Genomic DNA, 12,492 nt, shown 5'->3' with positions numbered 1-12,492 from the left:
TGTCATTTCTATTAGAAAATAAAACATCTATTTTGTACTTCATGAAAATCTCAACATAAATTTGAGCTTTATCTGTACATTAAACATTTCCTTCGTGCCAACCCTCCTGATGTGATGTGCTGGAGTTTGAATGGAATGCACACATTTGTCTTGTAATGACATCTATTGAAGTTTAACAAGGGATATTTTTCTCCTATCATGGTCAAGGAACTGGTAAACCTTATCTAGTAGTTGGTTCTAAGTCTTGTGTCTGATATTATAAAACAGACACACACACAAACACACACATATACATATATGTGTATATATACATACATATGTGTATATATATATATCGGTTCTAGTTTTTTGATAAAATTCTACTTTGTTTAATGAACATGTATGTCTGTCAGTATTATTGTTTTAGATCAAGAAATGCCTATATTTACCTTTGAGATGCAACACAGAAATAAATTCCTAAATTTTAAAGAAGCCAATTCCATGAAAGTTAAGCATGGGAAATAATCTAAACGATTTTTTTTTATGAATTCAGATGATAAATTCAAAATAGATGGAAAAAATCTAGTGTTTCAAAAACAGGTCAAAAATGAGTTATTGATGAAAATACAAAAATATCAAGCTTCTCATGCTTGTTTTCCAGAGATTAAGTTATTGCCTTGGGGGACTTCATGTATACTAATGATAAAACTTTTCTGAAATAAATGAAGAGACTCCTCAAGGGCATGTAAGAGGGTTTGAGGTACTTTGGAATGATGTATGGAAAAGCTCAAGTTGACCCATTGTATAACACAAAAGTAAAGCCAATTTTTTTCTTGTCTAAGACAGGTCACAGTTTGTGTATTTAAAAACAGTCATTTCCTGTTTTAAGACCTTGATACAAAACAATAATCTACAGATTTGATCTGAATATTCTTTAGATGATGATACATTGATTGACATTAAGGACTAATGGGTCGTTCAGCTGTGGCGAAACCACAGGAAATAGCTTCAATGACATATTTAAAATAAACTCAACTAATTATTCAAATTGTCTTGGAAATATGCTCAATGACACAAGCCTGTGGTAGGTCCCACCCACACTGAGAGCATATAAAAGGGCCTCCCTTTAGGCAGAAGTATACAGACTCAAGTCACCTATACTCCTCTCTACCCAAGAACAACCTCAACAACCAACACCATGTGTGGCTACTACGGAAACTACTATGGCGGCAGAGACTATGGCTGCTGTGGCTATGGAGGCCTGGGCTATGGCTATGGAGGCCTGGGCTGTGGCTATGGCTCCTACTATGGCTGTGGCTACCGTGGATTGGGCTGTGGCTATGGCTATGGCTGTGGCTATGGCTCACGCTCTCTCTATGGCTGTGGCTATGGATGTGGCTCTGGCTATGGATCTGGATTTGGCTACTACTATTGAAGACACTATGAGATACTCCTACCTGCTCCAACTGTAATTCCAGGACTGTCCAATTCTCAACCCCACACTTTCTGAACCTTAGACTTGGATGAAGATGATACTACAGTGAAATGAAATCCATCATAGACTGGTGCTCACCTGTATGAAGTTGACCCATTCCTTGAACTTTCCTTCTCAAGAGAAATGGAGTGAAATTCAGCTGCAAACTCAAAATAAGAGCACAAGCCTTATTGACGTTCATGTTTTAATTTGTTTCTCTGTTGTTCTAATAAACTTGTTTAATCTACAAAGTCTTTTAGTCATTTATTGTGAAATATTACTTAAAATTTTCAACTGAGTTTGCATGAATGAATGATCATGTGTTAGGTATGGGTCTTCAGAGAAACAGAATCCATTTAAAGTGTAAGAATGTTATTACATGGTTGACCCAGAGATAACCAACCATGTTCTTGGTTGGATTTTAGACCTTCATCATGAAATGGAATACATGCCATGGTTTGCAAATTTGGTCAAGAGATCATAGGCTATTGTACTGCTGAAGTTTTGCTAAATACACATGTACATAAACTGATGTCTAAATATGTGTTTCCCAGCCTATTGGTGCTGCTCTTAGCCTCTTCTACCAATGGTCAGTGGTCAAAGTAGGGAAATATCAAAGTACCAAGATCAAAAAAGTGGTGAATGGTCAACTTTAAATGAGATGCACACACATAACACTCACTCTGAGGTCTGAGGGACTTCACAAGAATGGGGCTAGACAGATAAAAGATCTGGAACCTGTGGATACATACTGGAAATTTCTGTCATCTGAAGAATATATTGCTATGGGAATGATGAACAGAGGGGAGCTGTGAACACTTGCATAACATTTGCACACACATCTATAAGAAGACATAGGAGTAGGAGAAGGTTGGATAAGGAGAAGAAGGGAAAAGAGCCATCAAGAGTAAAAAGATTTTCAATATTCTTTCTTTGTTCTGTGCACTTAGTGTTTAGATTTTTATATGACATGAGGCATTAATTTTCTGGCCTTATCTATTTGGTATTTTCTGATTTGCACTTTGATTGGTATCTCTTTTTTTATATTTAGAAATTTTTTTCTTCTCCTATTTGTTGAAAATATTTCTTTGCCTTCAACCTTGTGGAGGGGGAACTAGAAAGGGGGATATCATTTGAGATGTAAATGAATGGAATGATTAATAAAAAAGAAAAAAGGAAAAGCTGACTATCATTAGTGTGATAACCCTGACACAGAAGGACAAATATGATATGTATTTGATTATGTATCGATATTAGCTTGCAAGTCAATAATAAGCAAGCTATAATCCATAGAACCACAGAAGTTTGGTAGAGTAAGGAACTAGGAGATAACAGATAGATCTCCTTAGGAATGTTAAATAGAACAGAGATTTACAGGTATGTGCATGTGTCTGGTATGTTTTAAACTGGAAGATCAAGTAAAGAGAGACAGGGAAAGATGTACAAGGGAGGGAATATAGTGACAGAATGCTAAAATTAAGAGTCAAGTAAGGTGTAATATAAAGACCTAATCCAATAGAAAGTTTGTAAAATATATATATGTATGAATGGGATTTAAATAAAATCAGCAAGTACTGAGGGAGACAGAACCAAAACTGGACATCTCTTGTGACCAATGAAGCCTCTAGCACCAGGACTGGGTTACATTTAATTGAGTTGGCTAAAAGGGTCCCATGGGAATTCACCAAAACCCAGGTTGTTTACAAGATTATAACTTATTTTCCACAAACTGTTGACAAGGTCCCATTGTTGACAACATCTACACAACTCATTGAATATGGAGAAATCTGTCTGGTGACTACAAAGAACCTATCCTCATAATGGCTAGCATCATTGGTACAGGAAAGTACTTTGTACACTACCAAAGGATAAACATAAACACAAGCCTAGCAACAAACCCTATGGTTTACAGTGGTGTCCTGCTATCATGATATACTAGGGCAATGGTTGTACAAAGCTTGTGGGAGTGATCAGACAATTTCTGATTGGACTTAAGATCCACTTCATGGGGTAGAATCTATACTGCACACTGCTTGGTTGACCAATAATCTGAGAGTATATATAGCCCAGGGACCTAGTATAAAACTACTGCAAAAAAAATAACAATAAAATGACTTTTAGACATTCTTCTATACTCATATCGTAGATCAGTGCCTTGCTCAGTCATCACCAGAGACATTTCCCTTTGCAGCATATGTGAACAAGTACAAAGACCAACAGCCAGACATTATACAGGGAATAAATGACCTTGGAATATTCATCCCTAAATGAGATGTCTCTACCAAATTCTTCCTATAAAAGGTCAAAGAACCCTGTGAAAAAGGAGGCAGAAGGTCTAAGGACAACAGGGGATGGAAAGCACCAAGAAAACAATGTCCTAAATCAACAGGATTTATGCAGAATGCCTGCATAGGTATATATTAGATGAAGTCCTAGAGCCGAAATTAGAAGTGGACACATGCCCCATTCCATAAGCAAAATAAATAAATAAATAAATAAATAAATAAATAAATAAATAAATAAATCTCCAATTGTTAACTGCTTTTAAATGAAAATTTAGCTTTCTCCAAGGGAGTCTTACTAGAGAAACAAACTACTCTTAAGTGTAGACTTCATTCCCAGTAGTAAGTAGATGGCCAACAGAATCAAACTCTTGTGTCAGGACTCTAAAAATGTTTATCTTTTAAAAATTTTATTAATATTATTTTTCATGATTTATTTTTAATTCACATTACATCAAAATCACAGTCCTCCTCCTCTGTTTCCAGTCCTGCCCTTATAAATTCCTCCCTTTATTCCCTCCCCATCTCCTGAGAGAAGAAGCCACCACTTGGGTACCACCCCACCATGGGACATCTAGTCCCAGCAGGACTTATATTGTCCCTGACTTTAATCAGATTGCTTCAAGTGTCTCTCCATTTAATTTAATGTTGGCTATTGCCTTGATGTATACTTTTTTTTTATTATGTTTCAGCATGTACCTTGTATCCCTGCTCTCTCCTAGTCTTAACATGAAGGGGAGTTGGATCTTGTCATAACCCTTTTCAGAATATAGTGAGATGATAGCCTGATTATTTTTCTTTCAGTTTGTTTATACAGTGCAATATGTTGATGGATTTTCATAAATTGAACCATCCCTGTATCCATGGGATGAAACCTATTTGATCATGGCAGATGATGTCTTTGATGTACTCTTAGTTTACAAGTATTTTGTTCAGTATTCTTGCATCAATGTTCATAAGGAAAATTGGTCTAAAGTTCACTTTCTTTGTTGAGTCTGTGTGGATTAGTTATCAGGGTGACTATGGTCTCATAGAATGAGTTTGTAAATGTTTCTTATGTTTCTGTTTTGTGGAATGGTTTGAGGAGTGTTGTTATTAGCTTATTTTTGAAAGTATGGAAGAATTCTGTGCTAAGACTATCTGGGCCTGGATTGTTTTGGTTGGAAGGCTTTTAATGAGTGCTTCTCTTTTCTTATGGGTGTAGAACTATTTAGATTGTTTATCTGATCTTGATTTAACTATTTAACATAGTACTTGACATTCTAGTTAGAGTAATATTATTTTTAAACTTATTTTTAAACAGTATTTATTTATTTTAAAATTATCTGTCTTTTAACCCCGTAAGTCTTTTGCATGTATATTATTGCTTTAGGTTTCATGTTCTTATGAGATTCCTGTGTGTGCGAACAAGGACATGTGCATATGTATCTGTTTCTTGTGCCTTTTCTTGAGCTCTTTTCCTTATGTTTGTTTGCATTGCCCTATTTTAATGTGTTTGTCTTATTTTATTGTTATCCTGTAGAAATACATTTTCTTTTCTAATGAGAGATACAAATGGGTGGATGAGGTTGAGAGAGGAGGTGGGGAAGGACTGGGAGGAGTAGGGGGAGGGGAACCATAAGCATGCTGTAGTATATGAGAAAACAATTTATGTTCAATTATAGATAAAATATGAAAAGTAAGTATAATTTCAGTATCTGTGTGTGTTTCTGAGGGCTGTTAGCCAGTTATATCTAAATAAAGCTGGAAAACTAGTAAACAAATTAAGTTTCAGATTTGATTTCAGACTCTGAATTTTATTCTACAGTCAAAAGGACAGTGCTAGTTCTCATTTATCCTCCTTCTCTACTGTATTTGCTGACCAAGGTTTTTACTGATTACTGTCCTGGAGCAACAAGGTCTCTCTGATTGCCTTTCAAAAATCTGAGGTCCTGAAAATACAGATGCAAGCGTAGTTTTTTTTCTTAACATTATATAAGGTATTTTATTTAAGATATTTAGAGTTTTCTTAGTTTAGCCTAGGTAATTTATATAAACAAAATATACATGAAAAGCCATGTATTTGTTTACCCTTAATGAAAAAGTTTGACCTTTGTACATTTTACCAAATGGTACTAATTTGGCCATTTTCAAAACTTAAAATGTTTAATTCATTTTTAATATTACTAGTGCCCCAATATATAAGCTGCACAGTTTTTAATTTTATTTTCTGCCATTCATAAGACTTCCATGTAAATATTCAAAGAAGTAGAAGTTCTGATATGGAGTGTATTATAGACTAAAGCCTTTATTTTTAACATTAAAACATATTGCTATTACAAATGATCCCGGAAAGTAAAGCTTCTCATGAGAAAATGATTTAAGGAGCTAAGGCATCTTTGTTTCTCAGGAGAAGCCAGGAGAACAGAGTCCTCCATAGCAGCATGTGCTGTAGCAGTTATATCTGTATCTATTGTAGTTACAGCCATAGCAAAAAGTCCAGACCTTTAGCCACAACCCTGCCAATCATGATAGTAGCTTTAGAATCTCATGGTGTGAATAGTAGAGGGTCAGATTCCTGTTCACAGGAATTTATAAGGCTTTGTGTATCAAGTGAGTGTTTTTTTTTTAAATTGGATATTTATTTATTCACATTTTAAATGTTATCCCCTTTCTTGGTTTCCCCTCTGGAAACCACCTATCCCATCTCCCCTCTCCCTGGTTCTTTGAAGGTGCCCCATCACCTACCTACCCACTCCCATCTCCCCACCCTGGCATTCCCCTACACTGGGGCATTGAGTCATTACAGGACCAAGGGCCTCTTCACCGATTGATGCCCGACAAAGCCATCTTCTGCTACATTTGCAGCTGGAGTCATGGGTACCTCAATGTGTACTCTTTGATTGGTGGTTTAGTCCCTGGGAGCTCTGGGGGGTCTGGTTGGGTGATATTATTGTTCTTCCTATGGGGTTGCAAACCCCTTTAGCTATTGCAGTCCATTCTCTAACTCCTCCATTAGGGAACCAGTGCTAAGTCTAATGGTTGGCTGCGAGCATCCACCTCTATATTTGTCAGGCTCTGGCAGAGCCTCTCAGGAGTCAGCTATATCAAGCCCTTGTCAGCAAGCACTTGTTGGCATCTGCAATAGTGTCTGGGTTTCGTAATGGTATATAGGGTGGATTCCCCAGGTGGGGCAGTCTCTGGATGGCTTTTCCTTCAGTCTATGCTCCACATTTGTCTTCATATTTCCTTCCATGAGTATTTTTTACCCTCAAAGAAGGACTGAAGCACCCATATTTTGGTCTTCCTTCTTGAGCTTCATGTGGTCTGTAAATTGTATCTTGGGTATTCCGAGCTTTTGGGCTAATACTCACTTATCAGTGAGTGCATACCATGTGTATTCTTTTGTAACTGGGTTATCTCACTCAGGATGATACTTTCTAGTTCCATCCATTTGCCTGAACTCCATTTATCCATTTTATGAACTCATTGTTTTTAATAGCTGAGTAGTACTCCACTGTGTAAATGTACCACATTTTCTGTATCCATTCCTCTGTTGAGGGACATCTGGGTTCTTTCCAGCTAATGGCTATTATAAATAAGGCTGCTATGAACATAGTGGAGCATGTTATATGTTGGAGAATCTTTTGGGTATATGTCCAGGAGTGGTATAGCTGGGTCCTTAGGTATTACTATGTCTAGTTTTCCACCAGACTGATTTCCAGAGTGGTTGTACCACCTTCCAATCCCACCAACAATAGAGGAGTGTCCCTCTTTCTCTACATCCTTGCCAGTATCTATTGTCACCTAAGTTTAAAATCTTACCCATTCTGACTAGTGTGAGGTGGAATCTCAGGGTTGTTTTGATTTGCATTTCCCTGATGATTAAGGATGTTGAGCATTTCTTTAGGTTCTATCTATCTATCTATCTATCTATCTATCTATCTATCTATCTATCTATCATCTGTCTGTATCTTTCCTCTTTTGTAGGAAGCCGCGTTTGCACTGGCAGAATCCGCCATTACAACATGGCGCTGACATCCGGTATTTTTCCTAGTAAACAAGTAAATTGCGCATGTGCCATGGTAAAAGCCCGCCAAAGTTAAAGCCCATCCCACGGCGTTTTGGCACGCAATGAGTAAGCAGCCAATCAGAGGTGAATACACCGCTCTAAGGGTATATAAACAGTGCTTTCCCGGGCCTGGGGGGGTCTTCCACCATTTTGTTTTTGGAATAAACGTTTTCCTATGGAAGGATCCTGATGTGTGTCCGCGTGAGTTCTTGCTGGCGAGACGATTACACGCGCGTCACACTCTTTCTCTTTTTTCTATGTCTGTCCTTCCCACTCTCTTTTCTATCTCTTTTTTAATTATGCAAATATCAGATATTGGTAACAAAAGCCTAGTTTAAAAACATGGGTGTGGGAAAAGGATGCATAGGGGTAGGGTGAGTAGGGGACAGTGAGAGATTCAAGAGAGGAAGAGGGTTACAGTGATCAGAATGTCCTTTATACATGCCTGAAAAATCAATTTGGGTTATGTAAAATAAAAACTAAGAGGTAAATAATAACATAACTATTAAGAAAGACCATAGTGAAAACATTAATTTATAACATATTGAAGTCAAGATGTTTTAAAATCTCCATATGGAGAGAAGGATCATTCACTTTAACTTATTCTTCAAATATTCATATGCTTATCAGCTTATACATTATCCATATCCATATTAGAGACACTGATGCTTGTATCTACTAGTCCTAAATATACAGAAAGGGAAGGATTAATTCTAGGAACATGAGTTTGAAAAGAATCACAGAAATTCTTAAGCCTCTATTGACATAGTGCTGATGTGTAACATTGATAAAGTTTAGGTTGTTTCTAATATTCCTTACCAATGGATCAATCTCAATAGAGTTATCTGAAATTTTTATACAAATCTTAATTTGGTAATAGTCTGAAAAGTTTCTGACCTCATCATAGATAGTCAAATGCATGAAAATCAATGGTGGGATTTTGTCATCATATTGGAGACTAAGAGAGGTGACAGTCAGGAGTTGGTGAGATGAGCCAGACAATGGAATTACTGTATGTATAACTTAGTGACCAAGTGTGCACACAAACACACACACACACACACACATGCTCATACTCACACCTTTATAATCTAACTAAATAATTAATCAATAAAAGTGTGCTGAGAAAATAAATTTGAACATGATACAAGGACAGAGAATAAAGAGCACAAATAGAATATGAATCTACAGAATAAGGCTTATTTTTAAGCTATTAATAGATAATTTATTTGGCTGATAAATGTACAATAGTTCCAAACATTAAGGGATTGTTGGTGACATAAATTTTATATGTTTTTACCATGCCAAATAAGATTGGAGATGAAAACTTAGATTTTGAAGGGTAGCAAAATGATGGATTGTAAGCAATATGGTTCTACATGCTTTATAGAAAGGCTGTTCCTTTAGTAGGACACCATCACAGTTGGAAAAAACAAAAAGAGAGAAGCTAGGTGATGTATGGAATAGCTTCTGAGGTGGAATTCTAATATATGTGGTAATATCAAAGCCCAGCCAAAAAATTCTTCAGAAATTGAAAGTGAGTTCAGCTGGTTTTACTGGTGCTCAGAGTCTGGCGATGAAGATGGCACTTCAAAGTCTATGACTTTGATAAGATTTAAGTTTTATTGATTCATATAAAGAATAAAAACTTAGTGTCAAAAGATACTAAAAAATATGAGCAGAAAAATATAAAATTATCTAGATGCTGTCATGAATGTATGCCTATGAAGTTCTGGGAGGATATAGAGGAGGACAGTGACAATCACTTTGAAAGTTTTGAAAACAAGATTTAGCTTTTTTCCTTTGATTATGGATGTTCATGAAAATTTGATGCTTTCACAAGACAACATAATGTTATGCAAAAAAGTCTTCTCATTTCATGCAAAGTTATAGCTGTTAGGATTAAAATGAGAAAATAGTTAAATTTGTTGAAATATTAATTTCTGGAAGTAAATGGTAAAGGTAAATTCCAATAATTTGTTAACAAGGTCCTTCAACAATAACTAATCTATCAGTATGTCTGCTAGGAAAATACACAAACAATCAGATTTTTAGTTCTTTTAAAATTCCTTGATGAAATGCATTTTTAACAAAGAAGCATTTTAAGAGCTAAAGTAGCGCAATGAAAGAATAACACACAAGCTATTTCTACCAGTGCTTATTAAAAGCAAAAGTTATTGCATTGACTCTATACTCTAATATTTATATTTTCTAACTTGGAGTAGCCAATATAAACTAAATGGAGAGAAACATGAAGCAATCCCATTAAAATCAGGGAGCAGACAAGGCTGACCACTCTCTCCCTACCTATTCAATATAGTACTCGAAGTCTTAGCCAGAGCAATTAGACAGCAAAGAGAGGTCAAAGGGATACAAATTGGAAAGGAAGAAGTCAAAATATTACTATTTGCAGATGATGTGATAGTATACTTAAGTGACCCCAAAACGTCCACAGAGAATGCCTAAACCTGATAAACAACATCAGCAAAGTAGCTGGATATAAAATTAACTTAAACAAATCATTAGCCTTCCTCTACTCAAAGGTTAAACAGGCTGAGAAAGAAATTATGGAAATGATACCCTTCACAATAGTCACAAATAATATAAAATACCATGGTGAGAATCTAATCAAGCAAGTGAAAGATCTGTATGACAAGAACTTCAAATCTGTGAAGAAAGAAATGGAAGAAGGTCTCAGAGGCTGGAAAGATCTCCCATGCTCATGGATTGGCGGGATTATTATAGTAAAAATGGCCATCTTGCTGAAAGAAATATACAAATTCAATGCAATCTTCATCAAAATTCCAACTCAATTCTTCACAGAGTTAAAAAGAGCAATTCTCAAGTTCATTTGGAATAACAAAAAAACAAGGATAGTGAAAACTATTCTCAACAATAAAAGGTCTTCTGGGGGAATCACCATCCCTGACCTCAAGCTGTACTACAGAGCAATAGTGATAAAAACTGCATGGTCTTCGGTACAGAGGTAGGCAAGAAGATCAATGGAATAGAAATGAAGACCCAGAAATGAACCCACACACCTATGGTCACTTGATCTTTGACAAAGGAGCTAAAACCATCCAGTGGAAAAAAGACAGCATTTTCAAAAATGGTGCTAGTTCAACTGGAGGTCAGCATGTAGAAGAATGCAAATTGATCCATTCTTATCTCCTTGTACAAAGCTCAAGTCCAAGCAGAACAAGGACCTCCATATAAAACCAGATGCACTGAAACTAATAGGAGAGAAGGTGGGGAATAACCTCGAACACATGGGCTCAGGGGTGAACAGGACACCAATGACTTATGTCCTAAGATCAACAATTGACAAATGGGACCTCATAAAATTGCTAAGTTTCTGTAAGGCGAATGACACTGTCAATAGGACAAAACAACCACCAACAGATTGGGAAAAGATCTTCACTAATCCTACATCTGACAGAGGGCTCATATCCAGTATATAGAAAGAACTCAAGAACTTAGACTCCAGAGAATCAAATAACCCTATTAAAAATGGAGTATAGAGCTAAATAAAGAATCCTCAACTGAGGAATTCTGAATGGCTGAGAGGCAGCTATAGAAATGTTCGGCATCCTTAGTCATCAGGAAAATGCAAATCAAAACAAACCTTAGATGATTATATCTCACACCAGTCAGAATGTCTAAGATAAAAAATTCAGGTGACAGCAGATTATGGCAAGGATGTGGTGAAAGAGAAATATTCCTCCATTGTTGGTGAGATTGCAAGCTGGTACAACCACTCTGGAAATCAGTCTGGCGGTTCCTTAGAAAATTGGACATAGCATTACCTGAGGACCCAGTTATGCCATTCCTGGACATATACCTAACAGATGCTCCAACTTATAACAAGGACACATGCTCCACTATGTTCATAGCAGCCTTATTTATAATAGCCAGAAGCTGGGAAGAACTCAGATGTCCCTTAACAGAGGAATGGATACAGAAAATGTAGCACATTTACGCAATGGAGTATTACTCAACTATTAAAAACAATGAACTCATAAAATTCTCAGGCAAATGGATGGAACTAGAGAGTATCATCCCGAGTGAGGAAACCCAATCACAAAAGAACATACATGGCATGCACTAACTGATAAGTGGATATTAGCCCAAAAGCTCACAAGTTCATGTCCTACATGGTCTGGATTCTTCCTAGTGATAGTTATGTGCAAAGGGAGTCTAACTTTGATGTCTCCAGAGATTCCCTTGGAAGTGGGAGAAGAAAGATGGTAGGACTTGGAATATACGGAGAACATAAAGAAAACATGGCCAATCTAATCAACAAAGCAGGATCACATGGGCTCACAGAGGCTGAAGTACCAAGCACAGAGCCTGCAAGAGTCTGCATCAAGTTCTCTGTGTAAACGCTATGGTGGTTAGCTTGTTGGTTTTGTGAGACTTCTAACAGTAGGAGCAGATGTGTCTCTGACTCTTTTGTTTGCTCCTGGAACTCTTCTCCAACTTCAATATGAGGACTTTTATCTTGTTCTCTCTCTCTCTCTCTCTCTCTCTCTCTCTCTCTCTCTCTCTCTCTCTCCCTCTCTCTCTCTCTCTCTCTCTCAATCTTGTTCAGTCCTGTTTGGCTGTCCTCTCTTGGAGGCCTTCTCTTTTTTCAAGAGAATACAGAGGGAGTGGATCTGCAGGGAATGGGAGGTAGACGGGAACTGGGAGTGAGGGGAGGGCAAACT

This window comes from Grammomys surdaster, unplaced genomic scaffold, assembly GCF_004785775.1.
Source record: "Grammomys surdaster isolate TR1022 unplaced genomic scaffold, NIH_TR_1.0 126118, whole genome shotgun sequence".
In the NCBI taxonomy this organism is placed as follows: domain Eukaryota; kingdom Metazoa; phylum Chordata; class Mammalia; order Rodentia; family Muridae; genus Grammomys; species Grammomys surdaster.
The sequence above is the reverse complement of the archived record's forward strand: the minus strand, read 5'-3'. Positions refer to the sequence as shown.